General features: G+C 37.5%; 1 pseudogene; it reads right to left on the bottom strand.

Annotated features, from left to right (window-relative positions):
- Positions 1-18851, bottom strand: part of LOC115434166 (V-type proton ATPase subunit B, brain isoform-like) — a 75829-nt pseudogene that overhangs the window by 17153 nt on the left and 39825 nt on the right.

Below are 18851 nucleotides of genomic sequence, written 5' to 3'. Positions count from 1 at the left end.
CGTTTGAATATTTAGGCCCGACGTTTGAATATTTAGGCCCAGTGTTTGAATATTTAGGCCCAGTGTTTGAATATTTAGGACCGACATTTGAATATTTAGGCCCAGTGTTTGAATATTTAGGCCCAGTGTTTGAATATTTAGGACCGACGTTTGAATATTTAGGCCCGACGTTTGAATATTTAGGCCCAGTGTTTGAATATTTAGGCCCAGTGTTTGAATATTTAGGACCGACATTTGAATATTTAGGCCCAGTGTTTGAATATTTAGGCCCAGTGTTTGAATATTTAGGCCCAGTGTTTGAATATTTAGGCCCGACGTTTGAATATTTAGGCCCGACGTTTCAATATTTAGGACCGACGTTTCAATATTTAGGCCCGATGTTTGAATATTTAGGACCGACATTTGAATATTTAGGCCCAGTGTTTGAATATTTAGGCCCGACGTTTGAATATTTAGGCCCGACGTTTGAATGTTTAGGCCTGATGTTTGAATATTTAGGCCTGGTAACTGGTTGATGTGAAATAGATCATTTCCTCTATTCAGTGACCTAATCCAATAACGTCAAATGTATCATATTTGATCCATGAGTTTTGAAGCCCTCTACGTGATCAGTGTCACATTTTTTTCCTTCAAAAACCTGATGTATCCAATTAGATGCATGCAGTACACAGATAATCTGCCAGGGGGAGGAGTTCATTCACCAGAGGCCTTTAGTGACACTACAAGACTGACATTAATGAGGAAGAACTGGGACCATTTAGAAAAGGAATGAACAATGTGTTAGACATGTTTGTGTTCTATTATGTGTTTGTTTGTTCAAAAATAATAATATTTGAGCACTGAGACCCGATGGATCAAATATGATACAACATTGAAACTCACACATGGAAATTGATATTTGAAAAAAAAAAAAAAATTATTTTGGTTGTTCAGAAGGACCAATAAAGGCTCCAGTTTAGAAGAACTGGACTTTTCTGTCAATGACTTAAAGGTTCAGACTTTACAGGGTTCACAGCGGTGGTCTGGACCGGTCTGGTCTAAAATACTGAGTCTGCACTGAGACCGAGACAAGACCGAGAAAAAATGCACCTGAGACCGAGACCGATCTGAAGTAATACCCCATGGGGTGGAGGGGGTATATAGTAATACCCCAAGTGGTTTTATGTGGAAAGTGTTGAGTTACAGGAGCTGAAAAAGTTGCGATGGAAGAATGATTTAAAAACCACTGAAGCCTTTTGATCCTGAACCTCCATGAACAGAAGCGGACCCTCAGTAGAACCTCCATGAACAGAACCGGACCCTCAGTAGAACCTCCATGAACAGAAGCGGACCCTCAGTAGAACCTCCATGAACAGAAGCGGACCTTCAGTAGAACCTCCATGAACAGAAGCGGACCCTCAGTAGAACCTCCATGAACAGAACCGGACCCTCAGTAGAACCTCCATGAACAGAACCGGACCCTCAGTAGAACCTCCATGAACAGAAGCGGACCCTCAGTAGAACCTCCATGAACAGAAGCGGACCCTCAGTAGAACCTCCATGAACAGAAGCGGACCCTCAGTAGAACCTCCATGAACAGAAGCGGACCTTCAGTAGAACCTCCATGAACAGAAGCGGACCCTCAGTAGAACCTCCATGAACAGAAGCGGACCCTCAGTAGAACCTCCATGAACAGAAGCGGACCCTCAGTAGAACCTCCATGAACAGAACCGGACCCTCAGTAGAACCTCCATGAACAGAAGCGGACCCTCAGTAGAACCTCCATGAACAGAAGCGGACCTTCAGTAGAACCTCCATGAACAGAACCGGACCCTCAGTAGAACCTCCATGAACAGAAGTGGACCTTCAGTAGAACCTCCATGAACAGAAGCGGACCCTCAGTAGAACCTCCATGAACAGAAGCGGACCCTCAGTAGAACCTCCATGAACAGAAGCGGACCCTCAGTAGAACCTCCATGAACAGAAGCGGACCCTCAGTTGAACCCACCCATTCCTGTCCTTCTGTTGTGGTTCCGTTCAGGCTTCGGTTCTTCTGTGAAGGTTCTAGGAACATAAATCTACTGTTTGAGTTCAGATCAGGGTATGTGACGGAACAGGGTCATTAGAACGTGTCAGAGGGGGAGGGGCCATGACGACCCTGCTGAAATAATACAGAGTTAGGGGCAAAGGGGGCAGGGCCTTCAGCTCTCAAATGAAGCCAGTCACAGCAGTGTGTTCAGGCTGTCATACCACTGATGACCACTGGGGGCTGGACTGGTGTCTGAACACTTGTCCTGTATTTGTTTGAACCACAGGGGTCCTTCTGGTCTCATCCATTTGATCCGGAACCTTCTAGAAGTGGTCTGGTCTTTAATTGGTTCTGTCATTAACCCTTTCATGCATGAATTATAAGAGCCTTAATCCAGATTTTTTTCCCTGAGTGTTTTTATTCCTCTAGGCATTAAAAAATAATGTAATTGAAATAGTTTTTAGAAACCTATTTTTCATGGAGTTGCAGAAGTATCCACTCAGCTGGACGCCAAGCGTTTAATTTCTGAAGCAAAGAAATGTACTTACTGATAAACTGTGTGAAAACTATGAAATAAAAACATTTCTAATACAGCTAATCTGATGTTTTCTTACATTTTAACACACACTAATACTAGTCTTTACTCATTTCATTGAGATAATGTGCAAATAGGGATGTAACAATTACCGGTATGACGATAAACAGTGGTAAAATCACAGACGGTTAGTATTACCGTTTAAATTCTAATTCTCATGATAACCGTGTTTGATTACCGCACTTCTAGGGAAAAAACCCTATGGAAAGATCTGCTTTTATGTCAAATATTTGAGTACAGTTTGAGTTTATTACAATTTGAATTTTCTATACCTAATATTTGAACCAATATTCACTTTTAAAGTCTGTGAAAAGGTTCGTTAAACATCTGTGTGTTATTTATGCAATAAATTATATACATTTTTCAAATCGGATTTTATATGTTTTCTGTTTTTTGTCCTTTTGTGTTTTTATAGTAGGTTAAAGTGAAAAAATAATAGACAGATGATATAGATGAAGTTGTGCTGAAAAAACAGATCCCAAACATGGGTATAGTAAACATTTGTTTATACAGGGTGTCCCATAAGTCTCCATACATAGGAGACATACTACATATGGTTCTAACATGTATTTCTTTATATTTCTTCTTTATAGTTCTTCAGCAGTGGAGGACACGCACTGAAATGTGTTCCCAACAAAATGGCAGTCATATAGAGCATATTATATAAATAAAAATGGTTTATGTCAAGAAACATTTATTTTTCCTACGTATGGAGACTTAGGGGACACCCTGTATAGTATATAAAGGCCAAATCAAAAGGACCGAAAAACGAACAAAATAGGCTCAGACCACTAAAGGTTAATATTTGAATGTTTCTGACACAGAAGGGACATTGGGACTATTATTTTATTTGGTTTGTTTTTTTTAAATACAGCTTGGTTAAATTATTTCAGTGTGTGTATTAGTGCTTTTTGAACATTTTCAGCACAATTTCAATAATACTGTGATAATAATGATAACCATGATAATTTTGGTCACAATAACCATGATATGACATTTTCATATTGTTACATCCCTATTCAGTATTAATTGTCCTCCTTGTCCTCACTGAAAAGTTCCTCTGTTGGTGATTCTGTCTGATTTTAAGTGTGATCAGATATTTGGACTAGAAATGAGACAAATACACTTGGACAGATTTAGATTTTTGCAGTGTAAGTGTCCACTGTGTCGGCTGATATGGAACTAAAACAATAAAACCCATGAAAATAGAAGAGAACAGCTGGAGAAGAACTGTCCACTGGAGTGACCACTGGAGTGACCACTGGAGTGACCACTGTGCATGAAAGTGTTATTTAGATGTGAGGTCTGACATATTGGGCTTTGATTGACAGCTCTGGTGTATGGTATGTCCTATTAGTCACCTAGTGCACACCCCCAGGCCGGGCTGTGATATTTCTGCTCCTTTTGTCCAAATATGGTCACTTCTGCCCCCAAAGGCCAACATGGTAACAGGTAAAATGCCAAACTCTTACTCTTACAGTTTCCCCTCACAAAAAAAGAATCAACAATAATTCAGTCACATCCTTTAAAAGTTGTTCAAGTTCTGGATTTCCACCAAAAAACAAACGAGTCCAAACCAAAACAGATGGGTTCAACCCCAGACTCCAACTCCTCTAAAGTTGAACCGTGCTCACTGACTAATTGAAGCGCTTGAATGGGGTCTAAATGTGATTGGACAGTCAGTGGGACTGTGGAATGGGACAGGAATGTGACACTGGGTTAATGATCAGTGGGTGTTGGTGTGAGCCCACTCCTCTGGACACCTGGTCCACTGAGGACCCGCCGGGTCCGTGACCTCTGTCACATGTGCTTCAGAACATGCCAAGTTTTCACACCGACTCCCCCGGCACCACAAACGGGTCGTCATTAGATGAACAAAGCGGGCGGTGTTTGTTTGGCCTCTTCTACAGCGGGGCCCCTTCGGATCAGGACGCTTCAAAGCCCACGCAGAAACTCCAGCGTTTACTCTCATTAGAAACTTAGTGATGAAAGAAAGTGATGCTATCACAGCTCTGCTCACATTCACACAGAAACACAGCAGCACAAACAGGACATTCACAGGGTTTCACAGTTTATGGTCAGAGCAGCCACACCCACCGCTAACTTTAACAAACTATATATATATATATATATATATATATATATATATATATATATATATATATATATATATGTGCTCAGAGCTCTTCTTTGTGTCTGTGTTCATATTAAATCAGTCTCAGTGAATCCAAAGGAACTTTGTGTTGGTAAATGACAGTTGTTCAAATGGACAGGATTTCACTTCTGTTCAACATGTTGATGCTCATATGAACTATGTTTTCAGCTCCAAAATGAACCATTTCAGCACAATTAATGCTATATTTTCATGTCACAAATGGACAAGTTCTATTTGAACTGAACTGAGCTGAAAAACAAATCTTCTCTTCTTTTGGATTCCCCAGTTTTTCTTCCCAGATTCTCTCCTCCATATCACATGTTTTATTTGTACAGGTTCAATCTGGAGTATGGTGCTGATCCATCCTGCTTCTGTTCCACCAATACATACATGAAGAATGGCACACAGCACTGTTTACATCAACACTTTTACAATAAGAAGCATTTTTAGACACAAAGAACAATTCTAGATTGTTCTTTCCTCTTTAGTCTGATGCTAAACTATCCAATAAATAATAGTGCTCCTAGTTTTTGCACAGGGATCATTAGTGTAAACGCTGACATGGCTGCAGAGCATCAGTATGATGGGATCCACAACAACCATGTCACATCCGTCCACTGACACATTTAGTGTTTTTGTGTCAGCTGGGATTGTTTTAGATCCACAATACCAACATTTATGAAGAAGAGCACAATTAGCAATAGGAAGTCTAGAAGTTTATTCCTAATAAAGTACTGGGACTGACCAGAGCATCATGGGTAATGTCACGTCCGTCCACCAGCAAAAGTTTTCACATCCACGTGCTATTCCAAATCCAATATTTATGAAAATAGAGCTTCCACTGTCAGAGAATATCAGTAGTCTGTACACTAATGGATTAGCATTATTTACACACACTTCTGTGACTGTAGGACAACTGTTTTGGACACAAATGGACACTCATTTGACCCCCTAAGGACATTTTAGCCAAAATACACTAAGGATGTCACAATTACCGGTATAATGATAACCTGCAGTAAAATTGCAGACAGTTAGTATCACTGTTTAAATTCTAATTATCATGATAACTGTGTTTGATTACCACACTTTGAAAACTCACGGTACTGCACATTTCCTGGAGAAGCAGCAGCATTCCAGGCATGCATGCCAGTTTGCAATGTCTATTTATCTATGAATAGAAACTCAAACAACTCAAACTTGATCTGGAAAATGGTCAAACAGTGTCCATAAGGTTCCATTTTTAATGCACATTTGTATGTTTGTGTGTTTACTTGGTAATATTTGAATGTTTCTGCAAAAGAAAGCATTGTGCCTATTATTTTATCTGATTTTTTGTTTTGTTTTGTTTTGTTTTTTTCAAAATACAACTTGGTTGAATTATTTCTGTGTGTGTATCAGTACTTTTTGAACATTTTGAGCACAGTTTCAACAATACTGCGATAATAATGATAACCGTGATAATTTTGGTCACAATAACCATGATATGAAATTTTCATATCATTACATCCCTAACACACACACTCGTCCTCTAAATTATTTATTCTTTCTATTTCTACTATGTTGCACCAAATTTTAAAAGTGGCTTAAATTGAATAAAGATTGAATTGAAACCTCAGTTCAATTCTTCCTCCATGACTCGTCCTCTAAAGGCAGCATTTACCAGCCGGACTGAGAAAAACTATTGAAGTCTGGATTCATTCATTTTAAACCAAGTGTAAAAATGTTCTTCTCAAGAGACCTGATCTTAGGTCAGTTAAATATTTGCAGGTGCAGTTCAGTTGAACAAACCCTTCAGACACATGACCTGACACATCTGTACGAAGGGTTGAAACCACTGTGCAGTGAAGGCACTAGGGATGGAACCGTAAGAACATTTCATATCACGGTTATAGTGACTAAAATTATCACACTTATCATTATTACCATGGTATTGTTGAAACTGTGCTCAAAATGTTCAAAAAGTACTAATACACACACTGAAATTATTCAACCAAGTTGTATCTAAAAAGTAATAATAAAATAAAATAACAGTCCCACTGTCCCTTCTGTGTCAGAAACATTCACATATTAACCCTTAGTGGTCTGAGCCTATTCTGTCTGTTTTTCAGTCCTTTAGATTTGGCCTTTATATACTATAGAAACAAATGTTTACTATACCCATGTTTGGGATCTGTTTTTCTATATCATCTATTATTTTTTTCCCTTTAACCTACTATCAACACAAAAGGACAAAAAACACAAAAAATATAAAACCTGATTTAAAAAATGTATATAATTTATTGCATAAATAACACACAGATGCTTAACGAACCTTTTCAAAGACTTTAACCCTTTCATGCATGAATTATGAGAGCCTTTGTCAAATTTTTTCCTTAGTGTTTTTATTTCTCTTTAGGCATGAAAAAAAAATGCAATTTATTCTGGGGTTTTTTTTTCCTTTTTTTATGAACCAATTTTTTATAGTTACAAGAACGTCCACTCAGCTGGACACCATGCGTTTAACTTTCAAAGCAAAGAAATGTGTATTTAACAATATCAGAAAACGATATACTGTGAGAAAACTATGCAATAAAAACATTTTTAATGCTCCTAATCTGATGTTTTTTCCACATTTTAACACATTCTAATATGAGTTATTACTCACTTCAATGGAGATATTGCAAAAAAAAAAAAAAAATCTAAGAACAATTAGCAATTGGTTACTGCAGATCAAGAACATCAGAGTTGTTCAGCATTTGTGAGTTTTAGTCAGCCATCCTGGTTATGAGTAAAAAAAAAATGCACTTCCCATGATTGGCCAATAGGTGATAGTATATGGGATGATGTACAAATGTCTATTGTGTTGGCTGATATGTAATTAAAACATCAAAATCCATGAACGTACAGAGAACAGCTTTAAATAGCTGTCCACTGTCCTGACAGCTGTGCATGAAAGGGTTAAAAGTGAATATTGGTTCCAAATATTAGGTATAGACAATTCAAATTGTAATAAATTCAAACTCTACTCAAATATTTGACATTAAAGCAGATCTTTCCATAGGGTTTTTTCCCCTAAAAGTGTGGTAATCAAACACTGTTATCATGAGAATTAGAATTTAAACAGTAAAACTAACCATCTGCGATTTTACCGCCGTTTATTGTTATACCAGTAATCGTTACATCCCCAGAACGCACCCAGGACCACGATCACCATCATACATTTGACTCAGGTCACAGTCCAATCCAACATCCATCAAATGCACTGAATCCTATGGACCTGGTTCTCATTAGAGCAGGTCTCAGAGGACTCCAGTACGTGGACATTTGTCTAAAACGGCTTCAATGTCTTACTCATGAATTTCAGGAAAACCCCGAGTGAGGAAACAGAAGTAAAACTGTGTCATGTGACTGCGACAGCCCCGACTCGTGTGTGTTGGAGAACATTTCCAAAGCCGACAGTGGAACAGACGCACCACAAAACTGATCTGAACGCCCCGGCAGGAAATGGAACGGAGCTGTTCTGTGTTCCTGAATGTCATTAATGAGCCGTTCTACACACCAGGGGCATTTCATTCAAAACTTCAGCTTCACTTTTAGTTTCAAATGTCAAAGAACCGGAGAAAAACAACCAGTGATCTTAAACGTCAAATGCAGAACGGATTTATGGATCAGATGGAATGTTCTGAATCTGAACCTCAGTACTTGGTAAAGGCTCTGAGTCAGTTCTGCCGTTTTACCCTTTGATTTATTTATTTTAAATGTAATTTTCATGACGATCAGTCGATGAGATTAATCAGGTTTAAACAAAACGTGTACTGACCCATTTACACCGATCTGTGACCCTGTGACTAAATGTACAGATGGTCTGTTCATGACCACCAGTGTTCCATATCTCCTCCATATCTCCTCCATATTTCCTCCATATTTCAGGGTTTATTTGCGGCTGAAGCCTGTTGGGTGTTTTTCGGGGCTCACCTCATTGTGGGGGAGTCCAGCAGCAGAGAAAATGGGGATCTTCTGTCCTCTGGCGATGCTGTTCATGCCGTCGATGGCTGAGATGCCGGTCTGGATCATCTCCTCTGGATAGATACGACACTGGGGGTTGATGGGCTGACCTGGAAAACCAACACAGAGTCAGTTCCACACCAGCAGCTAAGGCTGGACACCTTCACCGAGATTTGGTCTGGAAGGGTTAGGGTTAAAAAAAACATGGGACCGGTGCACCCTTAACCCAGACGTCAGGTGTGAAATCCTACCCATAATGTCCAGGTAGTCCTCAGCCAGGACGCTGGGTCCACGGTCGATGGGTTTTCCAGAGCCGTTGAAGACTCGTCCTGAAAGAAGAAGAGGTTCCCTTCAGTGCCAAGTACAAACCAAACCTATCAGCTGTTAGATAACAAATATTCCGTTTATGCGGATGCTGAATTGAAAGATAATTACTAAAAACGTCAATAAAATGAAATCCATTAGATGACACTTCCAACAACATCTGATCTATTCTGTTTGGCGTCAGACTCTAAACAGATAAGAGTGGTTCTGATGGCTCTTGTCGAGTCTCTGAGTAACAAGTACAGGTAATTATAAATTCATGGACGTGATTAACGATACTTGAAAAACAAAAGCGGGTTTACTTTCTGCTGCGATTCCAACGTACGCAACCTTGAGCCATACTGAGATAATCACACTGATTTAGAGACGTTCAAGAACACGGAGGGAAAAGAAAGGGTTGATTCAGTGCTGCTTCGCTTTCAACGTTTCACTGAGTGGACTGAAAAACAGAAGCCAAATAAAGCTGATCCACGGAGATGCAGGGGAAACACTTGAAACAACACGGGAACATTTCATATGTGAGTTACAACTGTGAGCAGAAATGAAAGGACGGAGCTGTGCACATGAAAAGAAAAGACAAAAACTGGAGGGAATTCAGAACGCGTCAACACTAGGGATGCAAATTATCCATTAACTCATTAATCATTAGTTGGTTGACCTTACCGATCGATTAACGATTAATGGATAAGCAGCAATTTTCCCGAGAATCTTTCAATACGGTCTATAAGAATAAAAGCTAAATATGGTTTTTATTCTTCATGATCAAAGCACATATCATATTCCCTAATGACTGATTTATTGAACCATTGGATACAGTCAGTGTTTCCTGTGGAATTCATCTTAGTTTACACTGTAAAAAAAATCTGTAATTTAACAGGATTTTCACTGTTTATTTGACAGATTTTTCCTGTATTTTTCAGACAGAGGAAAATATCAATGAAATGACAAAAACAGACTGTGATTTTACATGTCAAATGTAAAATAACACAAAAAACTGTTACTGTGACTAACCATAAATTTAATTTTTTTTTTAAAGAAATTTTCTCTTTTTTCACAGGAAAATACAGTTAAAATATATTTGCAAATGTATCGTAATTTCACAAATATTTCTTTTCTATTTATGAGATTAAACTGTGAATTCAAAGTTTAATACTGTAAAAAAAAAAAAAAAAAAATTAAAACCAGATAAAATTATTGACAATTAACGGTAACAGAAGTATTTGTTCTGTCAGTTGAACCAGACTTGTTTGTTCATTGACAAATATCTTGTGTAATTACAGGAGGTTTCACAACAAAACTGTTGAATAAATGTATTTTTGTGAATGTATAACATGTATAAGCACTGATAAACTGTCCAAATACAGTTTTTATCAGTGGATTGGACAACTGAGTCTCACTGAAAATTATTTATATATATATATTTATAGGGAATTGGATTGTTTTAATACATGTAAATATTCTTTATTAAACATTAAAAAGTCAAAAAAATATGCAAAATCTCATATAAAGTTAGGGCAAAAAACTGTATTTGAATTACGGAAAATTACCATATTTTTATGAGATGGTTATTTTGTTATTTTACAGTATTTTTTCGGCACCCCTGCTGCCGGAATATTACAGGTTTTTTTATGTTTTTGTTTTTGTTTTTTTTTTACAGTGTGGCGGTGTGTAATTGGAGGGTTGGGGGGGGGGGGGGGTGCATGCGTGTGTTTCGTTGGTGGGGTGGTGGTGGTGGGGTTACTCAACCGCACCAAGGTTCTAATAGTTTTGGATTTTTCATTCCAGTTTAGTTTTATTTAGTTTAGACTTTTTTTTTCTCTAATTCAGTTCGTTTTAATTTGTTTTTAGAGCAGGTTTGATAGTTTTTATTCGTTTTCAGTAGCTTTTGTTTTTTTCTCGATGCTTAGTTTTAGTTTAGTTGTACACTGAACAAAAATATAAACGCACCACTTTTGTTTTTGCTCCCATTTGTCATGAGCTGAACTCAAAGATCTAAAACTTTTTCTACGTACACAAAAGGCCTATTTCTCTCAAATATTGTTCATAAATTTGTCTAAATCTGTGTTAGTGAGCACTTCTCCTTTGTCCTTTGCTGAGATAATCCATCCACCTCACAGGTGTGGCAGATCCAGATGCTGATTAGACAGCAGGATTATTGCACAGGTGTGACTTAGGCTGGCCACAATAAAAGGCCACTCTAAAATGTGCACTTTTACCGTATTGGGTGGTCCAGGGGGGTCAGAAAACCAGTCAGTATTTGGTGTGACCACCATTTTCCTCACACAGTCTTCTTCATGAATTCTCTGAAACAGCTTTGGAGATGGCTGATGGTAGAGAAATGAACATTCAATTCACAGGCAGAAGCTCTGGTGGACATTCCTGAAGTCACATGACCAGTGCATATTCCCTCAAAACTTGTGACATCTGTGGTATTGCGCTGTGTGATAAAACTGCACATTTTAGAGTGGCCTTTTATTGTGGCCAGCCTAAGGCACACCTGTGCAAAAATCCTGCTGTCTAATCAGCATCTTGATCTGCCACAGCTGTGAGGTGGATGGATTATCTCAGCAAAGAAGTGTTCACTAACACAAATGTAGACAGATTTGTGAACAATATTTGAGAGAAATAAACCTTGTGTGTCCACAGAAAAAGTTTTAGATCTTTGAGTTCAGCTCATGAAAAATGGAGCAAAAACAAAAGTGGTGCGTTTATATTTTTGTTCAGTGTAGTTTAGTTGTAGTTCAGTTGTAGTTCAGTTGTAGTTCAGTTGTAGTTTAGTTGTAGTTCAGTTGTAGTTCAGTTGTAGTTCAGTTGTAGTTCAGTTGTAGTTCAGTGGTCTCTTTTCTCTTCTTCTCTGTGCTCCTATTCAAATCAATCCCAGACAGGACTCTGCTGCTTTAGTCTCCATGTTTCCAGGTAGAGTGGGGACCAGAAGACGACTGGAAACCACAAGTGAACACAAGTGACGGAGCAAAAAGTGTTGGATGGTGCAGCTAGCTAAAATTGCTGGAGTGAAATAAATCACTTTCGTATGAATCTGACATTGACAAAAACGAAAACAAAGGGAATTTTATCCATTATTTTTATCCGTTTTAGTTCGTTTTGTAAACACACAATACAGTTTCAGTTAGTTATCGTTTTTTCCTTTAACTCTAGTTTTTATTTATTTCAGTTAATGGAAATGTTTTTACAATTCTAGTTTTCGTCATTTCATTAGTTTTCGTTAACGATAATAACCTTGGACCGCACGTGCGCAGTTCAATTGGGGATGCGTGGGTGTTGGTTGGTAACTGCGTGCGTCCCTTTCCGTCCTACTTCTAATCTTATGGGGGTAAGGGGCGGTGCAGTCCGTGCCCCTGCAGAAGTGAAAGTGAACCTTTTTGCTCATTTATCTTTTCTCCACCTCCTGAAGTGGGCTGGTCTGTGTTTGGCTCCATCATGTCCATACAGACATTCTAACTCATCAACACCATGATCCGGTTCAATGACCGCCTATCCCAGCCGCAGCGTCACAGCGCGGACAAACGGGCAGCCTTCAAACAGATGTGGACAGGTGGACAAGGGCAATTACCCGACAATTAATAATTTAATCGAGCAAATTCTTATCGACAATGAATTAATAGTCGATTAACTGTTGACATCTCTAGTCAACACCAAATATGGGTTAAATCAGGGCTGTCAAACTCATTTTAGTTCAGTTCCACATTCAGTTAAATTTGATCTGCAGTGGGCCCAACCAGTAAAATAATAACAGAATAATATAGAAATAATGTCAACTCCAGACTTTTCTCTGTGTTTTAGAGCGAAAAAAAAGTAAATTTACATTATGAAAAGGTTTACATCTACAAACTATCCTTTCAAAATATCAATCAAATTTTTATTTCTATAGCGCCAAATCATAACAAAAGTTATCTCATGACACTTTACATATAGAGTTGGTCAAAACCAGAAAAGATGTGAATAACATGAACAAACTGAATAAATCAGTGTAATTTGAACACTATTCTGCTTCAGTTTATCATTTCTACATGTTTATTATAACGTACAGATCACAGTGGATCTACAAACACACAAAACATTTAATATCAGACAGAATATTGTTAAAATTGTCCTGACTTCTCTTAAGACATTTCAGGTTATTCATATTTGTTCAGGTTATTCACATTTTTTGCAAAATTATACTTTGTTTTAGTGTAAATACATGAAAATATTTACATTTCCAAACAGAAACAATTGGAGTTGTCATTATTTCTCTGTTATTATGAAAGTATTTGACTGGTCCTGCCCACTGCAGATTGAATTGGTCTGAATGTGGAACTGAACTAACAGGATTGTTCAGATCTTCAGTGTAATTTTTGCATTTCACAAATTCATCCCCAGGGCCGGACTGGACCCTTTAGTGGGCCGGATTTGGCCCCCGGGACACATGTTTGACACCTGTGGGTTAAATGCACAGTGGAATCCTACCGAGCATGTCCTCGGACACTGGAGTTCGCAGGATGTCGCCGGTGAACTCGCAGGCTGTCTTCTTGGCGTCGATGCCGGATGTTCCCTCGAACACCTGTGGAGACGTTCACAGTGGGGATGGAACCACATGAACATTTCATATCACAGTTATTGTGACCAAAATTATCACAGTTATCATTATTGTCACGGTATTGTTGAAATATGCTCAAAATGTTCAAAAAGTACTAATACACACACAAATAATTTGACCAAGTTGTATTTTGAAAAAAACAAAAAAACAAATAAAATAACTATAACTGTACTTTGTGTTGCAGAAACATTCAAATATTAACATGTAAACATCGAACATACAAATGTGCAATAAAGATGGAACCTTATGGACAGAGATATCTGCACTAGGGGTGGGAAGTGATAGGATCTGATCAGTATTAACCCTTTCATGCATGAATTATGAGGACCTTTGTCAAGATTTTTTTCCGCAGTGTTTTTATTCCTCTTTAGGCAAAAAAAACCAATGCAGTTGAAATTTTTCACGAAGTTACAAAATGTCCACTCAGCTGGACACCATGGGTTTAATTTTTGAAGCAAAAAAAAAACAACGTATATTTTAAACCCTGTCATCAGAAAGTGATATACTGTGTGAAAACTATGAAAAAAAAATTTCATGCAGCTAATCTGATGTTTTCTCACATTTTATCATACTCTAATACTAGTTATATTACTCACTTCATGGAGATAATATGAAAAAAAAAAACATGAACATACAACAGCTGTAGAATAGCTGTCCACTATGCATGAAAGGGTTAATGCTTGTGTTGATTCTGTTCACCATTCCAATTCCTTATCAATTCTATTGATTCCTGAGTGTTTTCTTGAGTGGAAAAAAACGTAGTTGGACAGGTCAGAGTGGAGCTGGTTTGACCATTTTCAGATCAAGTTTTCTAGTTTTCTAAGTGAAGTAATTGAACATGGTTATCATGATAATTAGAATTGAAACCAGTGTTTTTCAACCTTGGGGTCGGGACCCCACGTGGGGTTGCCTGAAATTTCTTGTAATTGATAAAAATAAAAATAAAAACATACTAATAAAAAATATATGGTGAGTTGAAAGAGACAATCCCAATACATAAAAGATATGTTAAATTTTGAGTCTGAAACTGCAGCACTGTGGTTCTGTTTCTGTGTCACATGTTCACTGTGGTCAGTTTCAGCTGCTGCAGCTCTTTCATAATTCATAGTTTCAGTTCTTGTTTGTTCAGTATTAGGGATGTAACAATTACTGGTATAGCGATAAACGGTGGTAAAATCACAGACAGTTAGTATTACCATTTAAATTCTAATTCTCATGATAACCGTGTTTGATTACCGCACTTTTAGGGGAAAAAAAACCCTACATACAGATCTGCTTTAATGTCAAATATTTGAGTATAGTTTGAATTTATTACAATTTTAATTTTCTATACCTAATATTTGGAACCAATATTCACTATTAAAGTCTTTGAAAAGGTTCATTAAGCATCTGTGTGTTATTTATGCAATAAATTATATCCATTTTTCAAATCGGATTTTATATATTTTTTTGTGTTTTCTGTCCTTTTATGTTTTTATAGTAGGTTACAGTGAAAAAATAATAGACAGATGATATAGATGAAGTTGTGCTGAAAAAACAGATCCCAAACATGGGTATAGTAAACATTTGTTTCTATAGTATATAAAGGCAAAATCAAAAGGACTGAAAAACAGACAGAATAGACTCAGACCACTAAGGGTTAATATTGGAATGTTTCTGACACAGAAGGGACATTGGGACTATTATTGTATTTGTTTTTTTGTTGTTGTTTTTTTAAATACAACTTGGTTAAATTATTTCAGAGTGTGTATCAGTACTTTTTGAACATTTTGAGCACAATTTCAACAATACCACGATAATAATGATAACTGTGATAATTTTGGTCACAGTAACCATGATATGAAATTTTCATATCATTACATCCCTGTTCAGTATTAATTGTCCTCTTATAAATCACAGCTGGACTGACTGGACAGATCCTGACCAAGGAAAATCACATTCTCCCTTTGTGCAGTAATCTACACCTGGATTTACTGCCTCTGTCCACAATAATAGACATTATATAGACTAAACGTCCTCTAATATTAACGTTATAGCACACTATTACATGATCAAAAACAAATTAATTTTAGCAAAAAAAAAGGCTCCGTTTTGAATGTCGGGGGTCGACAGAAATTTGTGATGTTAAAATGGGGTCATGAGTAAAAAAAGGTTGGAACCACTGATTTAAACAGTAATACTAACCATTGGAAATCTGACCACGGTTTATCGTTATAGTGGTAATAGTTACATCAGTAATTCCCAGATGTGCCCAGGGGTCAACCTCTGTTTGGTCGAATTAACGCTTGTACTTCACTTTCAGAGATAAACCTGCATGTTTGCTGGATTTTTCACATAGGAAGTTTATTTATCAAAGAACTTTCAAGGTCCACTTACTAGTTCGTACACAGAACCAAACCTTCAAAGCGACGTTCTTCGCTAATTCACGGTACAGTACAAAACGGTACGCCTTCTATTGCCTTTTTTTTATTTGGAAAGTGAATTAAATGATTATCAAGACTCACATTTACCCTGAATAAAAACTGCTGTCGGACTAAAGTAAGTGGCCCTTGAGTTAAGACTTTATACTTTTTTTTTATATAAGTGGCACTGTTTTTTACAAATTTGTATTCATCGTGGCAAAAAGAAGTCCTTTCACAAGGCTTCGCTGACTGATGGAGAACGAGCAGCGTTCTCCCCTTTATAGATCATTTACTTCATGTGTCAGAAAATAGGGTCAATATGAAGGTTTTTCTGTGGAGTCAATCACACAGACACCTTCACAATATATACAGTATGTTCAGCCTGTATGTTATTATTACTATATAAATGTTTAATCAGATTACTCACAGGGTTGTTGTGGATTCATTCCGATTAAATATCATTCATTTTTAATCTATATTAATGGTGTTTCATTTTGCATGAACAAACAGAGTCATTAAAGAAGTGAATATATCTCCACTGAACAGGTTTATGAAACAGGTCCAACAGTTTCAACACCCCCCCCCCCCCACACCGGTACTCACCTGGACCACCGCCTTGGTACCGATCACCTCCAGAACCTGTCCACTCCTCCTGGTTCCATCAGGTAAAGTCAAGTGGACGATCTCAGCGTATCTGGGAAACTGGAGTCAACACAGTCATACCAGTTAGAACCATACAAAACCCACATCTGGGTATATGTGTGCGTGCATATTATATATATATATATATATATATATATATATATATATATATATATATATATATATATATATATATATATTTTAGTGCTGGGCAACAATTGAAATTCTTCATCGCAATTAATCGCGTGGATTTCTACGATTAATCACGATTAATCGCATAGTTATATGCGAGGGGGGTAGCCGGCATGAAGTGATCATTCAGTATATTTCAGACTGCAGTACTCCGCTGATAAAAATAATTGCACATGTCAGTGCTTCCAAACACCTGTGTCCTTCTCCCCCCCACCATCTGAAGACATTTCAAATGAAAATGTCCACGGGACAGACCGCTACTGTTACACATGTTTATGTCCACACGTTTATTTACACTTGTGAGTGATTGACAAGAGTCTTAAGCCCACTCCAAATGCTGTCATTGGTTGAAACACACGATGATGCTGATTGTCAAACCAACCCTGATCCACATCCTCCTGTTCCTGGTCCCCATGGTTTACCTACAAGTGTTCACAGAGCCACAGCAATGCACTGAAAAAACAATATGTGATGTTCAGTTGTTCAAAGTAAACAAAGGGGGCCCTCTAGTGGTGGGAATAAGTGTCACTAACGTATGTTTTGTCCTTGCAGTGTTCCCGTAGTCGGTTCAGACATAAGAAGGAACTAACAGACACATTTCTTTCACTCTGTTTGTATGGCCCCAAAAACGTTTGTCTGTGAGTATTTTCTGTTCAGTTGTTGTAAGAATGAATAGTATCAAATATCTCTGATGTGAACCTTTGTTGTTGGATAAAAAGACATTGTAAATCTTAAATTAATCTGTAAATGCTAATCGTTAGCGTGTCTATGGATTTTCCCATTCAAGTTAGCCTCGAGCTAGCGATCTTTTTTCCCATTCATTTATTTAAATGTATAATGCCATGTAAATGTCCTAAGGCAGTGAACAGAACTCAGATTTAGTTTGTTTGTATGTGTCAGTTTTACAGTGAGTCTACAGGAACAGACTTGGACAGAAGTTTTGGGCGTCCATCTTTTCTTGTTAAACCTGTTGTCTATCTGCAGCTAATTGTTACACGCACACAAGCAGAAGAATAGGAGTTAGAATAAAACGGCATTAACGGGAGAGAAAAAACAATGTCAGCGTTATTTAATGAATGTGTCAATGCGGTAATAACACGTTAACTTGCCCAGCCCTAATCATATTATCATTATTTTTTTAAACTATTATTATTATTATTTTTTTTTTTTACTATTATTTTTACTTTTATTATTATTGTTATTATTATTACTACTGCTTGCCACTTGTTTCTGCCAGTACTTTCCAATGTGCAGCTGTATTTTTGTTTTTTGTCTCACTACTAATTTTATAGCTTTTTTTATAGTTATGTTATTGTGTTGCTTTGTTCTTGTGGTATTTCTTTAGTGTATATTCAGTGTTTGTGCTGCTTTTGGAACCTCAATTTCCCTAAAGATCTGACCAAAGGATCAGTGAAGTTCAATCTAATCTGATGTAATCTAACATAATGTAATGTAATATAATGTAATCTAATCTAATGTAAACAGGTAACAGATGCTTCATTAAAGCCTGCATGGGCCCGTCACAATTACCACATAATTGCTGTACTGCAATTATCTAAGATAACCACAGTGTGTTTAGTATAATGGTGATAATGGGTGCCATCCAGCTGTAAACAAACAGCTGCATCACAGTCATAAGCCTTAAGTATTTAAAGCTGTGGTAGACTTTCATCCTCAGTGTTTCCTCAGATCTGTCCATCCTCAGTTTCATTCATCTGTTCGTCTGTCTGTCATTCCTCAGCTGAATCTCTTCCTCGTGCTGAACAGTTTCTTAGTTCCATCCACCACAAACAAACCATGGGTTTACAAACAGAGTCAGGAGGAACTGGGCATCTGAGGAATTTTGTCATGATGTGCATTGTGGGAAACGGAGGTTCGCACAGCCGTCTGACAGTGACAGTGCAACCATATGGTATTATATGGATGAAACAAACGCGACGCAGAAACGGCTG

Source organism: Sphaeramia orbicularis, chromosome 15, assembly GCF_902148855.1.
Source record: "Sphaeramia orbicularis chromosome 15, fSphaOr1.1, whole genome shotgun sequence".
Classification (NCBI taxonomy): domain Eukaryota; kingdom Metazoa; phylum Chordata; class Actinopteri; order Kurtiformes; family Apogonidae; genus Sphaeramia; species Sphaeramia orbicularis.
Note: the sequence above shows the minus strand (reverse complement) of the source record. Positions and strands in the feature narration are given on the sequence as shown.